Here is a 6,781-nt window from a genome sequence, read left to right as displayed (position 1 = left end):
ACGACACCAGTTAATCTCTTTTGCTTGTCCTCCATACTCTTACTTCTATCACTACATGCCTGTAATGTCTTTGGCAAGATATTCTGCTCTCTAATTTACACATCTCGCTTGTACCACGGGGTACTTTGCTCTCTAGAATGCCTCAATCAAGCTGTCAAGCATATAAATAATTTGTTGGGAAGCTTGTGGACGAAGAAAGTGCAGAGCTTCAGTAACTACCAGCCTCAATCTATTAGGCGCGTGGGGGTACATTTCAAAACAGGCTAAAGGAGCTCTCTAGCATTCAAATCAGTCTTGTGTTGGCAAGCGAGTAATCAAGCACACATCATTAACCACATGAATCATCAGAGGCTTTATGAAAAAGAGAAAAAAAAAATCTACAAAGAGGATATTAAATCTATCAAACAAATCAATACAGCAATTCATGGAATCTGTGGCTGGCTATTTACCAGGCTAACATATCTATATGAACGTCTCTGAGCTGCGCGTATGATGACGCCAGGTATAAAGAGAATTATTTAACAAAACAATATTTTTCATCATGCAGATATTTCACACAAATTTTTGCAGGTACGGCAGACCATGAAAGGATGTACCAGCACTTTAAAGACATATTTCACAGCATATCATGGGCTATCTTGACATATCATGATTTATGACAGCAATCTCTTTTGGGATGGCTCCCAATATCCTCCTATCAAAACAAAATGCAGAGAAACAAAATATCAAACAAGCTAAAGCATTCTGGCCTGAATAGTCTTCCACACAATATCCCTACTGTAGGCAAAGAGACAATCATTTACAAAATACTCCCATGCTCCAGAATCAAGAGTATGATATTTTCCCTAGCTGTACACTTACTGCATTTTAACTATGGCCAAGGGATTGCTGTTTTTGTTTTTGTTTTTGCTAGACCCTTTGGTGGGAAAATCTATAATTCAAACCCATGGCTCTTCATCTCTGGTGCTGAGAATCTCATGCTAAGATGCTCCAGGACAGTCAAGGTCGATCCCTAAGTGGATAGCTCACTGATATTTGAAGGGGCAGTGCAGCTTTTGTACAACCCTCTGCAAATATCTGACCTTTTATATCCTGGCCTGAGCTCCTGACTTTATTTTGATAAGTACACTGTGAGTGGTAATTTATTGTCATCATTTTGGGGTTTTTTTTCCTATTTTTAAGAAAAAAATCTATTTTGAGATCATTTTTGGGGGGAGAGGGTGAATTATCCATCTTTGGGAGAATCAATGCTTTTGCAAATTGAAGGTAGCGTATTAAGGTGCTGGGCTGGACGGTCAAAAATACGCATTAGTACTGACGTCAGTCATAGACGTGTATTGCACTTTGATGTCTTAAAAGACTTCAATTTACTGACGAAATAAACCTCAATCCCACTTTATAAAAACACAAAAAACATGGTGAAAACTAGAAATGTCGCTATGGCGACTGGTATGCCTCCGCCATACTGCATGATTCTCCTAATAGGTCTATAGTACATGTGGACAATGTGTGATTACATTTTCACAAAATTGGCAAAATATTAAAATAACATGTTTGTCACAAATCTATTGAATGTTTACCTTCCTTAACCTATGTTTAATTGGATGAATAGGAGATCATGTATTTGGGGATTTAAGAACTTTAACTTGACTTTGACCATTTCATAAGTTTATGCACTGAGTAATTTTCAAGGTATGGAGAAAAAGCGCAATTTCTGTATTGAACAGTAAATTGTTATCATTTTCATCTGGCCTTTGATTTATAAGAGAAGCACTGTCAGGCAGAACAAAAATAAATTCAGCATGTACTAAGTTTCAAGATAACTTGAGCCACTTCCGAGATATGGAGAAAAAAGTAAGTTCAGCACTTTCACTTGATCTTTGACCTTTTGACCTTTGACCTTCTTGGCAAAAAAAAAAATCCCAGAGAATCTCTATTGGGTTAGACATGCATACATCAAGTTTTAAAAAAAAATATCCTGCTGGCATTGCAAATATAAGGAAAATAGTAAGATTTTGAAGTATTGCCCTTGACCTTTGACCCCTGACCTTTGACCCCATGAACCCTAAATTCCCTAGATAACCACTGCCAGTCAGTAGACCAGCATATACACTATGTTCCATGAAGATATCTTGAACAATTTCCAAGATACAGAGAAAAAAGTGAAATTTTAACATTTTACTTGACCTTTTGACCTTTGACCTTTTGACCTCATGACCCCAAACTTTCACCAGAGAATCTTAATTAGGTACTACATGTATACACTAAGTTTCAAGAAAATATCTTCAGGCATTGCATAGATATGGGGGAAATAGTAAAATTTTAAGCATTTGACCTTGACCTTTTGACCTTTGACCTTGAGCATGTGCACCCAAAAGTTGATAGGCACAACTTCACCCCCTAATACACATACATGCCAAGTTTCATTAGGATACCTCAAAAGGTTTTGGTAGTTACTCTGTCCACAAAATTCATTACGGACGGACGGAAGGACGGACGGACGGACGGACAACCCGAAAACATAATGCCTCCGGCACCACTTCGTGGCGGAGGCATAAAGATATCAAGACTCTGATCAGGTTTCGAACCCATTTCGAACCCGCACAGCCCTTTGCGTCGAGTCTAAGACTCTGCGCCCAACCCACTGAGCTATGTGAGATTTGCTGCCATGCTTGGGTTGTTTTGGATTCTTATAATGTTTTGTGTATCCCACGCAGAACTACTGTAGTAATGCATTCATGTTTTGGTGCGAGTGTTGCATGCAATGCATGCAATCGATGAATTTGTGACGTCATCGTGTAATGTTTATTCACGACCGTCCAGCCCAGCACCTTGATACGCTACCCAAATTGAACAAGGATCTCTCTGTATTTTTTCATGCATGCCAAGCTAAAAATTTTGCCAGACGACAAGATTTGCCAGTCCACTACCGATCTTGCTTTTGATTAGTTGACCATACACTGAACCTCCTCCACATGTTTGTTCCTTTTCCTTGGTATATTATATTTTGTTTTGTTTTGTTTTGTTTTCCAGTACAATGAGGATTCTGAGAAATGTACGATTTTCACTACTATTCCACAGTGGTCCGGCAGTGAACACAAATCCACATAAAATCTTTGGTAATTCAATGCAAAACGACTTTTCAGAAGGCATCAACACTTGTAGCTGCGCTGAGGAGCGTTTCATAAAAAGATGCTATTGTTCTGAACTTCTCAGTAGGTATAATAACCCACGATGAGAAGTAAACCCATAACTCTTCTTCTATTAACAAATACACAGATGATAAGCCACGGTTCATAGAATATATGCGTCTTGCAGCACCACATTCTCCCAGTCATCTGACCTTTGCAAATATCTGTATGACACCTTTAACAATTTATTGATGTCAATCTCTTTCACTGCTCTGGAGTGAAGTGGTTCTTTCATACAAGATGGAATCCCACCCCAGGGCTCTCCTTAAACAGTGCCTGATCCATCTACCCAGTTACCACTCAGCCTGCACTAATATGTATGGAAATTGCCTCTGTGCAGCCATGAATGTGGATGAACTGAGATCATTACCACGAGCTATTGGGTTGAAAACAACAACAACAACACTTATTATAGCGTCTACCTCATGCGAATACCTATTGAGTAAGTGGACTACTTTGTACCATAATGCCTCTTTGGAAAGTACTTTGTGAGAATATCATTTAATGACTGATGGAGCTAGAGAATTTTAGTAATTTAAATCACCTTGTAGCAAGGAGAGAGCTTTGGTATAATAGATACCTTGCAGAGACCACAAATATCTGCAGACATCTAGGCAGCTTGTCCCAAAGAAGACTACACACAGCTACCTGTGAATTGCACGAGAGACAATTCTACCAGCAAAACTAACCACACTGCACGCCGTCGTGAAGCCATTAAGTATTTACTGGCCCGGCAACTGCAATTACGCACCACACCGACAGCAGATAATGCATCGATTGATCAAAATTTACCCTGCAGAGCTACAAAAATCCAGAGCATTAAACCTCGTCAATTCTAAGTCCTTTATAACGCCTCTAAATCTTGGCAATAAAAATAAAATGGGAAAACTGACAGACATGAACTCTCATAGACTGATGTTCCAAATTCCCATTTTGTGTTTAGGCTAGACCATCGGGCAGGTGTAAATCCAATCTTTTTTCCTTCATAATCACAGTGACGAATACTCAGGTATGGTGATCGATGCATGTAAGGCCTACACAACTTTTTATTTCAACAAAAATGCAATGCTTTCTAGCGCTAGTCTCATGAACAGGAATTAATGACTGCAATATTTAACACTACATGTCATGAAGACTATCAAAAATCATTTCTTGGCGACACAACATTTGCTCCTGCAACAATTACTCATCTTATTTTCTCCAAGGACTTAGGGTTAGGGTTGTGATAGGGTTTAAGGATTAGTTTGATGTAAAGGTAAGGAATAGGGTTAGGGTTATGTTTGTGGGTAGGTTCTGTATTTGGTTTAGCGTGCAGATATTTAATGGGAGCAACTGTAACAGGAGCAAATGTCATGGAACCAATTTCTTCTTCTCTGGCTAGTATAACAAAAATACTCTTATTGTCTATCTGAAGATTCAGATTTACCACGTAAGTTTGTCTTAACAATTTGGATTGCTGTTGCACAAGCATGCAGGGATATTAGCACATAATTCACTTTTCCAACAAATAAGTATATCACACTTTAGCAGACTAGAGAGAGAGAGAGAGAGGTTAAAAAAAAACAAACAATAACAACCAAGACTCTAAATCAAGCAGCTTAATGTAACAAAGCTCTTTCACCTTATATATCAGTCAATATTAAACTACACAGGCTCTCTGTTTATTGCCCTGAATAATTGTCATGGTTTGTGATGTGGCCTTGAAACTTCTGATAAATTTTTTCTATGAAACGCATCCCTATCAAAATTTCACTAGCATCTACAGTGTATGTAAAGCTAGCTGTTATAGTAACTACAGAATATAGGAGACTATCATTATAATGGTATTTCAATAATAGGTTGATAGCATTTACAAAGAAAAAAAAATATGAAAATGACTTAAATATAACACAACCCAGCGCATATTTTTCATAAAACGGAACCATATCAGAAAGATGCATACCAAGTAAACAAAAAAAGAGGAAGCATGCTTTCTCAAGGCAAGAAAATATCTTAAAATATTTCCAGATATAAATTTTACTTATAAAAATTACTTCTAGTAATCAACATGGTTACAATGCTTATTTAACAGGAATCCTGCAAGATTTTATTCAAACTTATATGACTGATGGTGATAATACTGACAGTAATGCACTCAGGGCTCTACTTGGAACACACATAGCATACATTACCTCTAAGATTAAAACACAATGTTGACTCAGTTAAGATTATGTTACATGTTGTTCTTGGACACCTCACAACAGCTGTCTATTTAGGAGACAAAAGCTACAGGCTATAACTTATGGAAAAGAAATCACCAACTTTGTGAGCACAAATTACCTTGCATGGACTTTCCTGGATATGGTGTAAAACTCAATTGTCTCTGATATACAGTCACAAGAAACCATTTTGCCAAGAAAACATGGAATTTATGTCAATGCTGTGCTAAACTGCCCTCTATTAATAGGAATTAAAGTCATATGACTAAGCAGGCTATTCTTGGTGTCCCAAATTACCTATTTATCAACTTATTTTCAATGGACAGTACTTTCTCCGCATTCATCCACATTTGAACTCAAATTATCTGCTACTTCAATTTGACTTTCTGATTCAAGAAACTTCTCTTCCTCAACTACAAGACATTTCAGCCTACAGTGTGATACATAGTGAGTAATCTGTTAAATACAAGTTTCTGTAATGTATCGCATTGTCAGTTAGTAAATTGATTCAGTGTTTAAACCACACCATGACAATAATCGAGGCATGACCAACTTTGTAGCAAAATTATATATAAATCCACCCAAATGCCACATATCATGTCCATGGTACATGCAAGCAGTAAAGCATAGAGCTGGGGAAATAGCTACAGGATAATCTTTTCTTAGACATAACATCATAATGGATCTTTGATGGCAATGGAGATCTCTACAGCCTCAAAATGAAAGCAACGAAGGGGCAAGCAAAAAATCAAAGCTCTTCTTTGATAGCTTCAGTTTGAAGGCTTTACATTCTGATTGCTCTTTTTACTCCACATATCAGTAATTTTGGACTTAACTGATGCACGTAATATGATCAGAGCAAAAAAAAATAATGCCTCCGGCACCACTTCGTGGCGGAGGCATAAAAAAAAAAATGCACTGCACAGCACACTTCCAAGAGAAATAAATAATTTACAAACATACAACATTTGAAATACACCTTGTGGAGCATACTGATGCATTGTATACAGGTACCGTACATTTTCACCTCCCTGTTCTACATGAAATTGTGCTACACATAGATATTTGTTTAATAGGTGTTGAAATACAAACATATTCAAGATAAAACAGGATACATTCAATTTATCTCACCTACACATATCAAAGTGCAAATTAATGTGTAACATGCTCTGAATTACAATACACACAAGCTACTCCTTTCCCTACATGGTGAAAAGTATTGTGTACGTACCAAGACACTCACATCATAGCTCTGGATATGGATTACACAATTTGCAAGGTAGTGAAATGAGGACTGCTTCATTATTCAAACACAGTTTACTTTGTCAGCTTGTGAGAAAAAGACTACTCATTTCATAAATGACTTCAAAGAGCGCACAAGAAAAGCAAAAT

Source organism: Diadema antillarum, unplaced genomic scaffold (genome assembly GCF_040938485.1).
Source record: "Diadema antillarum isolate AM-2024a unplaced genomic scaffold, OU_Dant_1.0 seq00001536_RagTag, whole genome shotgun sequence".
Taxonomy (NCBI): domain Eukaryota; kingdom Metazoa; phylum Echinodermata; class Echinoidea; order Diadematoida; family Diadematidae; genus Diadema; species Diadema antillarum.
This window is presented reverse-complemented; position numbering follows the sequence as displayed.